The sequence below is a fragment of the Tenrec ecaudatus genome, chromosome 7 (genome assembly GCF_050624435.1).
Source record: "Tenrec ecaudatus isolate mTenEca1 chromosome 7, mTenEca1.hap1, whole genome shotgun sequence".
In the NCBI taxonomy this organism is placed as follows: Eukaryota; Metazoa; Chordata; class Mammalia; order Afrosoricida; family Tenrecidae; genus Tenrec; species Tenrec ecaudatus.
Window position 1 is genome coordinate 112940487 of NC_134536.1, and position 11093 is coordinate 112951579.

At 40.7% G+C, this 11093-nt stretch overlaps 1 pseudogene; it reads right to left on the reverse strand.

The window, feature by feature from the left end:
* Window positions 1-1499: 1499 nt before the first annotated feature.
* Window positions 1500-3687, reverse strand: LOC142452462 (proteasome subunit beta type-7 pseudogene; annotated as a pseudogene).
* Window positions 3688-11093: the final 7406 nt, after the last annotated feature.

Consider the following 11093-nt stretch of genomic DNA (forward strand, 5'->3'; position numbering starts at 1 on the left):
AAGATAATATATAAATAAATGTAAATAGAATTTTTCTTCTCTATTAAACAGAGGGGGGAAAGAGACATGAAAAAATAATATTGAAATGGTAATAAAGAGCTGTTAGAGTTTTACTTTCATCTCTAATTTTGTGGAATATGACAATAATATTCTTATAATTTACAGATGAACTAACTTCCACCTACAAATTAAATGGTTCAACTTAGCTATTTACATTCACTCCCCCAATACTTGTATAACAACAGCCATTAGAAAATATAATGCTTTATTTCGGTCCAGGTGTTCGATTAAACATCCTCTCTCACTGGCTTCTCATCGATTCCAACGCAAAGTGACCCTATAGGACAGAACAGAACTTCCCCTGTGGATTTCCAAGACTGTAAATCTTTACAGGAGAAGGGAGCCTCATCTTTCTCCCACAGAATGACTGGTAGTTTCAAACTGCTGACCTTGTGTTGAGCAGCCCAGTGCATAACCACTGCTCCATAGCAAAGCCTAGCCTTTTTATCAACTCACCTACTTTATAATCATAGTTATTAGGAATCATTGGGAAGTAGTTGCATTGAAAAATTTATAAAAAGCCAAGAGTTTGGCCCTTGTAGGCAAACACTAGAATGTCTTTATATTGTTCTAAGACTATATTATGTGCATTTGTTAACCTTTTCTAGATAATGTAGGGTGTGACGGTTTGTATCCATAATTGTACTGCACTAGAAACGTGTTCAACACCTGCCTGTCAGTTTGTCCTAATGGGGTGGCTTGCATATTGTTGACACTGGACGCTCTGCCAATGAGGATCTACAGGATCTCCCATAGTCCAGGCTCCAGTGGAGCTGCTACCCCAAGACAGATTAGACGAACGCCTGGAAATCTGTCCTAAACCTAGCTGATGTAGTGCCTGGAGGCTTCAAGAATGGGCTCAGCATGCCCAGCATTGGCAGGGTCGGCAGAACTGGGGCAATGTTCTCTTCTGTTGTGAACGAGGTCCCCATGAGCTGAAGCAAACTCCTCGCAACTTCCCCCAGCGGTGAGCCCTTGTGCTCCTGGGACCCACTGAGTCCTTTAGCTCGTCGTGAAAGTATCAGAGAGAATGAGTGCTGCTTGTGTGTTTTTCTTTCTATTTTCCGTTTGCTCATTTGTGTTTGGAGAACTATCTCCTCTCTTGCTGCCGTATTATCTCCTCCTCCTCCTCCTCCTCCTCCTCCTCCTCCTCCTCCTCCTCCTCCTCCTCCTTCTTTCTCTCTCTCTGTCTTTCTCTCTCTCTCTCTCTCTCTCTCTCTCTCTCTCTGTGTGTGTGTGTGTGTGTGTGTGTGTGTGTGTGTGTGGCGCTGCTTTTACTAATTAACACTTCACAATTCAAATGTGCTACTTTTCATCTCCAGGGATAGTTTTTCCCCACCCAATTTGGTTTGTGTTGCATTTCATTCACCAGACTCTGGTGAAGGGAATGTCTTACTGGGAGAGGGATGCCATCTTCTAGAGCAGTAGCCAGCCAGCCTTCACAGACACAGACAAGAAGGGGCCATCGTTTGGGCAGCTTCTTTCAGGACTTCAATTTCCAGGGCGGTAACCTTCTCAGTGAGGATGGCAGTTACCTCATGCCTGTTCTGGCCAAACCTGCTGCCCTTTTTATTGGGCACCGAGAAGAAGCAGAGAAAACCCAGGTTGCTCTTGCTGATGACGCAGAGAACCAGGTTGCTTCCAGAGCCCAAGTCACTGAAGATGCTGACTGCAACAGCCTCATTCACCCGCTTCTTGGCTTCCTCCTCCTCCATGTCTGGCTGAAATTTATTTCCACATACAACCATTGCTGCCAAGGAACCAGAAATCCTGGTGACATGACAGTTCTCAGTTGGTCCATGGAGATGGATGCTGCAGAGGTGAGATCCCGTCCTATCTACCCTCCCAAAAGTCGTGGTGCCCCAATGCAAGCGTGGTACCTAAGAAGCATTTGCTTCCGCATGTGATCAGCCATCCCAACTGTGGGAAGGCAGCCAGTGGAGCAGAAATGGAGTCCCAAGTTGGAAGAAATGAGCTGGTTGGCACATCTGTGTCTGGGTTGACGATAACCACACGGTAAATGTTAGGAGTGGGGAAGTGTATTTTCGAGCAGTTCCTGTCAGCGACAGTCATTCCTCCCGAGGCATGGGTTGATATCTATCTGTTCCAACAAAGACAGTGTCACCCTTGTAGGCCCCCACGAGGGTCAGGCCTGTTTGCAGAGCGGCTGGCAGCTTATGAGCCTTCTTTGCAAATTTGGCTTCCAAACCAGAATTCCTGCAGCAATTTTCTAAAGCAAACCCTCCAACTGGTTGCTCAGACACTGACACAGTTGCCGTCTTTCAGGGATTTTTAAACGGAGAAAATGACTCTTACTGAAATGTTGTAAGAAATTAACTTAAAAGCAGTGCTTTAAAATTCTCAAAGTAATAAGCTGCCTTGGTTTTAGAATTGCTTGTTATTATCAGTTTCGCCTGTTCTAAAATTGTTTCTTTCCTGCTTCTCAGTTAAGCCCTTGATATGTTATACAATAACAAAGTTGAGGTTTTAATTATGTTACCCACAGAAACCAAAAGTTGTGTTTCATTTTAATTTATATATATATATACACACATACATACATATATCTGAAACCCTTTGTATCCTGCTGCTCTCTTTAACATAGGTCTCTTACCTATTAATAATAAACCATAAGGTTTCCAAAAGTCTATGCAGAAAAAATAGGTGATTACAAAATACACATACACAAATATAAATACGTGCTGAATCTATAGATCACTGGACTCTGCACAGTGACTAAGATTACTGCAGTAATTCTAGAAGGAGCGAGCACATGGAAGATCTCATTTTTGGACTGCTCTAGAGTAGAGAGCAAGAGAGTCTCCTGTACGATCCGATTTTTAACGTGGTGCATTGCCCAGATTTTACATTCTAAGCATTCTTTTTCAGTTTTTCTTTGTCCGTGGCGTCCCCTGCTCGCCCTAATAGATTACACCGATTCCATTCTCTGTTGCACTCAGGTCGTGCCTCCAGAAATGTGCATTGTTGGCATGCAAAAAGTTGAAGGTGGCTGCTGTCACCTTGAATAATTTTCCACATTTCTCTTCCTTGCTTTTTAAAGGTGAACCGCGCAATGACTTCATTTGCGCTAGTCTACTAAAGATTAATACTGTCCTCTAAAATTCTTGAAAAAGCCCATTTTCTAAGATGATTTTTGCCTTGGTACAGCAAAATAAAAACATCATCTTCACACTGGCCCGGAGGTGCAGATGGATGGACCGCAGAAAGGCGCTCTCGACCCCGAGCGGAGCTCGCGCACCTTCGCAGGGAGGTCGGAGCCACAGATGGCGAGTTCGGCTCCCGTCTAAGATGCGCGTGCTGCTTTCGGTGGGGCGGGGGGCTTTTGGTGAGGGGCCACTTTTGTTTGTGGGCACTTTGGATTCTTCACAAACCTCTATTCACAACGAACACAGGCAGGTTTGTTTGATCAGCAGTGCCCTTGTTTACCTTAGACGTCAGAGCAAGCTTGCCGGATTCTTGTGTTTCTCCAGATGCTTCTGTGTATCGGTCCTCGTTCCCAGCTCCAAAATACGCATGCCTCACGCAGCATCCCGCCGTTCTGCCGGGCTTCGCCGAAGAGCGCGTTTCAGGATATGTGAAATGTCGCACCGTCTGGGCCACCTTCATCCATTCTCTGAGCCGCAATGCTAACCCATTTCCTAATCAGTCCATCTGTCCCTGAGACCTTGCCAGTTCCCGCCCCCTCCCGCTGCCAGGTGAAATTGGCCTTGCCGAATAGCACCAAACTGCCCTTGCTTCAACGTGGGTGTTACTGTAAAACTGGTTCGGTGAAAAGGGAGAACCCCAATTCAGAGTTGTTCAGTGAACAATGGTACCTTCTAGGCAGTATGTTAAGCATATAAACAGAGTGCAATACAGTTTGCAGGCTTATTAAATCACAGCTATTTTTTACAAACTACTACTGCAGCGGTTCTCAACCTTCCTCATGCCGTGACCCTTTCAGACAGTTCCTCAAGTTGTGGTGAACCCCGACCATCCAATTATTTTCATTGCTACTTCATAACTGTCATTCTTCTCCTGTTATGAACCATAATGTAAATATCTGATATGCAAGGTGTATTTTCATTGTTACCAATTGAACATAATTAAAGCAGAGTGATTAATCACAAAAATATGTAGTTATATATTGTGAAATATTTCTGTTTTCCGATGGCCTTAGGCGACCCCAGTGAAAGGGTCATTCAACCCCCAAAGTGGTCGCGAAACATAGGTTGAGAAGCACTGTACTCTGGGAATATAGCCATGGAAAGCCCTGCACCCATGAGAAGACCTAGGAAAGGATCCACAGGCAGGGTGACTTTGAACCATGGTCTCACGACTTTAACTGCTTTTCCATTCTCTTCCCATTCAATACAGTCTACGGACAGACAAAATCAACGATATATACACCATGGAGCTGCATGCCTCCAATTCCTTGTTCAGTGGTTCTTATCTCTACCTTTGGCACTTAGCCCAACTTTCTCTTATGCATTCTTTATTAAGTGCACTTCTCTATCAAAGCTCCATTGAGGTGTAACCTCCAAAATGATGTGGGTAGTATTTCAGGTGGGGATAAAATAACAGTCCTCTCTTCTCCAATCAAACCTCCAGGAAGATCTCTGTTACCATGGATTGTAATGTAATGAGATGGCATGGTTTCCATATTTGCCCCCTCTCTTTAATACAAACTCATTGAAAATAGGAAACATGAACATGAAATGTATTTTGAATTCTCAGAAAGGTATTTGTGTGCAATAAATGTTGCTTAAAAACAATAGTCAACCCTACTGAACAAACTGTCTTTTCCCCCTGGCTGTCTACAGTTCTCAATGTTTTGGTCTCAGGACAATGTTACATTCTTAAAATATACTGAAGATTCCCCCCCCCAAACAGTTTTTGCTTCTATGAATTATATCTATTGATTGTCACTATGTTAGAGAGCAAAACTGAGAATATTCTAAATATTTCATTTATTAATTTAAAATCATAACAAACTTCTCCCAAATGAGAGACACTCAGGAAAATAACCAGCTGGAATAGATTTTTTTTAAACTTAGGAAGATAAAAATAAATTACAATATGAACACAAAGTTAGGAAATCTAACTGAAATAAAAATAATAATGACTTGATAAACACAAGATCAGCAACAGTAAAGAAAAATGAACACTAATTCTAAAAGAAAATTAATACTAAATCTGATAAGAAAATGGATTCAGTGCCAAAAATGTATGCAAAACAAAGAAATGAGCATTCCCTCAAATGCAAAAGAATGACAATAAATTCATATTTATCATTGATTACACGAAAATCAAATGTATTACATGTACCAGTCAAAAGACAGAGGTACAGAATTGATAAGAAAATAGGGTCCAACAAGATGTTACCACAAAAGACACCTCACAAAAAGAAAAAATAGATGAGAAATCAGAGGATGAAATAATAGATCCAACGAACAGAAACTAATAAAGAGAAACAGCGTTAAATAAACTTCTGACAAAATAGATTTCAAGGAAAAAGCCAGCATAAGATAAGTAAGTGCCTTATATAACAATTAAAGCATCAATATAGCAATAACATTAACACTCCAATGAAAAAGCCCTAGACTACATAGAGCAAACATTAACTGAACTGAAAAGAGAAATGGACAATTTCACAATAGTAGTTGGGTATTTCAACACACCATTTTTAATGGGGAGCAGAACTGAACTAAAAAGAAACTGCACAAAGATACAGAAGAGCTCAACAACACAATCAACAAACTTGACCTAATATACATAAAAAGAACATTCCAATCTACACATACATTAGTCCACGTTAAGCCACAAATCATCCAATTAAAAAACAGAGTACATGAACAGACTCTACCACAGAAGACTTCCAACTGGCCAACAAACTCATGAAAGAGTGTTTGTAGTCATTAATGAGTAGAGAGGAGCAAAACAAAACAGTGAACTATTATCCCACCCCAGCAATAACAGCAAAATTCAATAAGACAATAATCAAGAAATACTTCCCAAGCTGTGGAGCAACTAGAACTCTCATAGATTGTAGGACTGTAATATGGTGCACCCACTGTGGAAAATAGGGTGGTGTTTCCTTTAACACTTGGAAATAGAAATAATACTTGAACTAGCAAGCCCTCTTTGAGTTACAGTAAATAAATAAGGGTCCAGACATGAACAGATATATGAACACTCACGTTCACTACAGCATTATTCACAACAAAGAGATAGAAAGAACCCAAATGTCGAACAGCAGATGAATGGGAAATACTTGTACACATTATTATTCACACTTGTATAGACAACAGAATACCATGCAACATTAAAAAAATAAGAATTCACAAACCATTTCATAATGTAAATAAAGCTAGAGGCTATACAGCTAAATTTAATCAGTCAATTACAAAAGGTCAAAGAATGAGTCCATGCTGATGAAAAGTCAAAGAATGGTTTACAAACATAAAAATATTATTTGATGGTTACCAGCGATCAGAGGGGAAGAATAAGAAAATTACTTACTAACTATACAACACTATGACTTTGTGTGGAGGAAAAGGTGATATACAGGGAAGAGGTGCTCAGCATAATAGCACTAAAGAAATAGAAAACATGAAGATGTGCACAAGACTTAAAGTCAACCGAGGTACATACAACCACGGGTACTAATACATACATAATCTTGTATTATCAGTCATAAATATAATTCCAAAAGTGGACACAGAGGTTGATAGTAAAGATGATTAGCTTTGAGTAGGCAAAGGAGGTTATACTCATAGTGATATCTATGTTTGGCAGATGATATTTCTAAATGCATATTTGTTTGAGTCTGAATGCATATAGTCTAAGAATATAGCAGAGTAAACAGGGGGCAAAGGTATTTATACCTCTTAGCCCTAACAAAACACGTTGAAGAGTGTGGCATTCAAGGAAACAATGAACACAGGAAATGCATACTGTTACACCATGGGAACTTCAGTCAATGTCACGAAACAAAATATATAGGAATAGTTGAGTGCAAACCACTTTGCTCTTGAAACTTTCACTTAATTCACAATAAAAATTTTAAAATATTAAAAATGCAATCAAAATAATCTTATTTCATATATTTATGAGAATTAACCATATCTTTCAAAATCTATCTTCGTTTGCTAGTGCTAGTGCATGAGAAATACCACAGACAGGCAGTTTTACAGAATACAGATTTATTTTCTCCGTTTCCGACATGCTCCCTAGGGGAAGGTGCTCTCTTTAGAGGGCTTGAGGGAGACTCACTCATTTCCTCTAGAGCCAGCATCATAGTCTGTGCATTCCTGGCTTCTGTGACTACTTTGTTCTCACTTCTCAAGGGTTTAAAACCTACCAGGCACTGATATGGTCTCATTAACATAGCAAAGAAGAATCTAGTCCCCAATGGCATTACTATAGCAACATGTATATTTAAAAACTTCACTGCTACAGAGTCCTCTCCAACTCAGCAACCCTATAGGATGGAGCAGAACGCCTGTGGGCTTCGGAGCTCTCACTCTTCACAGGCGCAGAAAGCCTCATCTTTCTCCCAGTGAGTGACTCCTGGATTTAAACCACTGACCTTGCAATTAGCAGCTCACCGCTAAACTTACAACTCCACCAGGGCTCATGGTTACTGTTCCAATACATGTTTCAAGCAGATGCCATTCAGTCTTTAACAATATAAATACTAAAAAATTATTGAGAGGAGGGCTGTCCCTTTATATTTTCACAACTTTTTAAAAGTTTAGCCAAATCAAAGACAGTTACAGAGTCATAATCTAATTCTACATTCAATTTGTTATAATAGGTTCTTTTGAGTAATTAAAGAAAAATCCAGCCTCAGATTAGTTGGGAAGCAAATAAGAAGGTATAAGTCATTTTTAATAAGTACAGATATGTTCTTTGATACTACAGCCAAACTCAATAAAAAGTTTCTTAAAAACTGGTTGCAAAGTAGAATCTGAACCTATACCAGTAAACTCTTTTGTACTGTTACATTAAAGCCATTGGTCTATGTTGCACGTTGTTTGGATCATTTATTTGTGTAATGCAATGTGTTTTTCATTGAGAAAATATTGCCTTACTAGGTTATCACTGAGCTCTTCCCAATGTTGACGTATTTCATTATTCAATATAAAAATATAATTCATTAATATCACCCCAGATTCCATCAGCAAAGTCTTTAAGCATTTGGAAAGTTGATACAGATTTTTACCAAATTCTAATTTTCACTTGAAAGCCAATTTTATCCTTGGACACAAATACTGTCAGAGGCCTTCCCTAAATTGACAGTTTCACTTTGTTCAAGTTCAAGGAAATGTCTGCTAAACATCCAAGTCTGAAAAACCAAAGCTTGTCTGTCAGTCATTCTTCCAAGTAAAAAATGATGTTCTGTTAAAACTGTCGTTGATTCTGCTTGCAACTCAAATCACAAGTGCTTTTCCTTTAGACAAGTGCCGTGCTATAGAGCATGTGTACGAAACGAAACAGAGAGGCACCTCTGACTTGCAGTCTTCCATATTGCCAGGAGGCAGAGGTCAGACGTGTTTCTATTATTCATCTCTCTTAGCCTGCTCTGACACCAACTATGGCATGCTACATTTCTGCTGAGTTTGATATGCCTCCCTGGAAGCTTTTCTTCCAGTGGCCCTGGGATTCTCTCTGCTTCCAAGATCCGTCTAATACACAGAGGAATGACTGTGGGTAGGTTGTGGTTTCTGTCTTTCAGCCGACTATCTCTCCAAGGGAACATCGGCTGGTGACTTGGTCCATACCCTCTATTAAGATGGAAAATCAAGGTCCATCGCACCTTCGTCCAGTCTATTGGCATAGCAGAGAACGCCCTCCCAAAGGGGCTCCTAACCACAGGATGGAGGCTAGGATTAATAGCATCGCACACAACAGATGAGAGCTACAAGGCCATATTCGTTGACTACATCTCAACGTGGCAAAAGTGTTTTACACTGAGTTCCCATTTTGTGACACAGAATATCAGAAAGTTGCATCCTCAAAGGTCAAGATTTAACAAATGTAATCATTTCTGCTGTCTCACTAAGAACAGTCCTAAGAGAAAATGACATTTTAAACGTGAAAGCATTTCTTTAACGTGTTGAAGAATATAACTATCTCAACAGTGGGTACCACTGCCTTGATTTGCTCTAATCTGCCAGGTTGGTGCACCTTAGAGTCAATGTCAATGTAGCGAAAAGACAAAAGAAATCTTAATTTTTCAGGAAAGACTTTTGCCCTCAGATCACCTGAAACAGTCTCAGGAACTTCAGAGTTCTACTGACCACCCATGGACGGTTAGCCCGGACAACCCAAGGGAATTTAGAATGTCTCAATGCCGAAGCAAGTTCAGGAATCAACGTCACCGACCTTTGGAGAAACAGTACATATCTGAACACACACACACACACACACACACACACACACACACACTCTCTCTCTCTCTCTCTCTCTCTCTATATATATATATATATATATATATATCCTTATCCTTTGACAGGAGCAAAAATGTAATGTCTAGGGAGAAAGATGAAAAACTTTACCAGAGTTACAATTAGAATAGAGATTATATAACTTTCCTCTGAGTGATACTTTTGCTCTTGTAGTTAGAGAAGACACCTGCCCGACATTACTGAGAGAATTATTTGGAAACCTCTTCCTATCTAAAGCCATTTGGTTACATTTGCCTTTTTTTTTTAAATCATTTTATTGGCAGCTTGTACAACTCTTACCACAATCCATACATCACTTGCATCAGGCATGTTTGTACATATGTTGCCCTCATTCTCTTCTAGAAATTTACTTTCTATTGAGCCCTCGGCACCAGCTGTTTTTCCCCTCCCCCCTTCCCCTCACACCCTCATAACCCCCCACCGATAGATTGTACATTGTTATTATTTTCATCTCTCACACTGACTGCCATCCCCCTGCCCCCACGTTTTCTGTTGTTCTTGCCCCTGTAGAGGGGTGTATGGTTATGTGTCAATCATTGTGATCGGTTCCCCCTTTCACCCTTCCTCTCCCCCTCTTCCCTCTACCCTTCCACTATCACCATTCCCACTCCTGGATCCTGTGTGTCGTGAGCTCCCATCCCTTTATATAACTGTGTACAGGTACTGGTCTAGTCTGAATTGAGTAGCAGCACTAGGGTCATGGTACTGGGGGGTGAGGAAGCCTCAAGGAACCAGAGGAATATAGTGTGTTTCATCGATGCTTTACTGCACCCTGGTGACTCATCCCCTCCCTGTGGGCCCTCTGTGGGGAGATTGTTCCACTCTCTACAGATGGGCTTTGGATATCCATTCCAGCTCTCCTCATTCTCAACAATATGTTTTTGGTACATGTCTGCTGATGCCTATTACCTGGTCCCTATGATTCCTCATGGATGCACCAGCAGTGTGCTTCTTCCATGTGGACTTGTTGCTTCTCTGCTGAATGGTGGCTTGTGTAACTTCAAGCCTTTAAGACCTCACACGCTAAATCTTTTAATAGCCAGGCACCATCCGCCCTCTTTGCCACATTTGCTTATGAGCCTATGTTGTCTTCAGCGATTGTGTTGGGAGAGTGAACATCTCAGACTGCCAGTTAGTTAGAACAAAGTGTTCTTGTATTGAGGGAGGATATGAGCAGAGGCCCAAAGTCCATCCTCTACTTCAGTGTAATGCCATATAAATATATGTTCATGGGCACTACCCTCTACTAATTAGATTAATGTATTTACATATGTACACAGCTATGTTTATACCTCTATTCATCGCTGTGCTTCCTTGGTCCTTACTCTGTTTCCTTTTACCTTCCTCCTGCCCTACTGCCACTTTCCCCTTATTTCCTCCTCTTGGTACCTCCTCTTAGATTCACTTTTGTATTCCATTTACAGGTGTGGCCAGCTATGATTATGAATTAGAATCCTTAAATAACTCTATCATCCACAGAGGAATACAAGAGTAAGTGCCATGAAATCACCGAAATAGAAAATTGCCCCCCAAAAAGTTTAGACAGCGAGATCTCTCAAG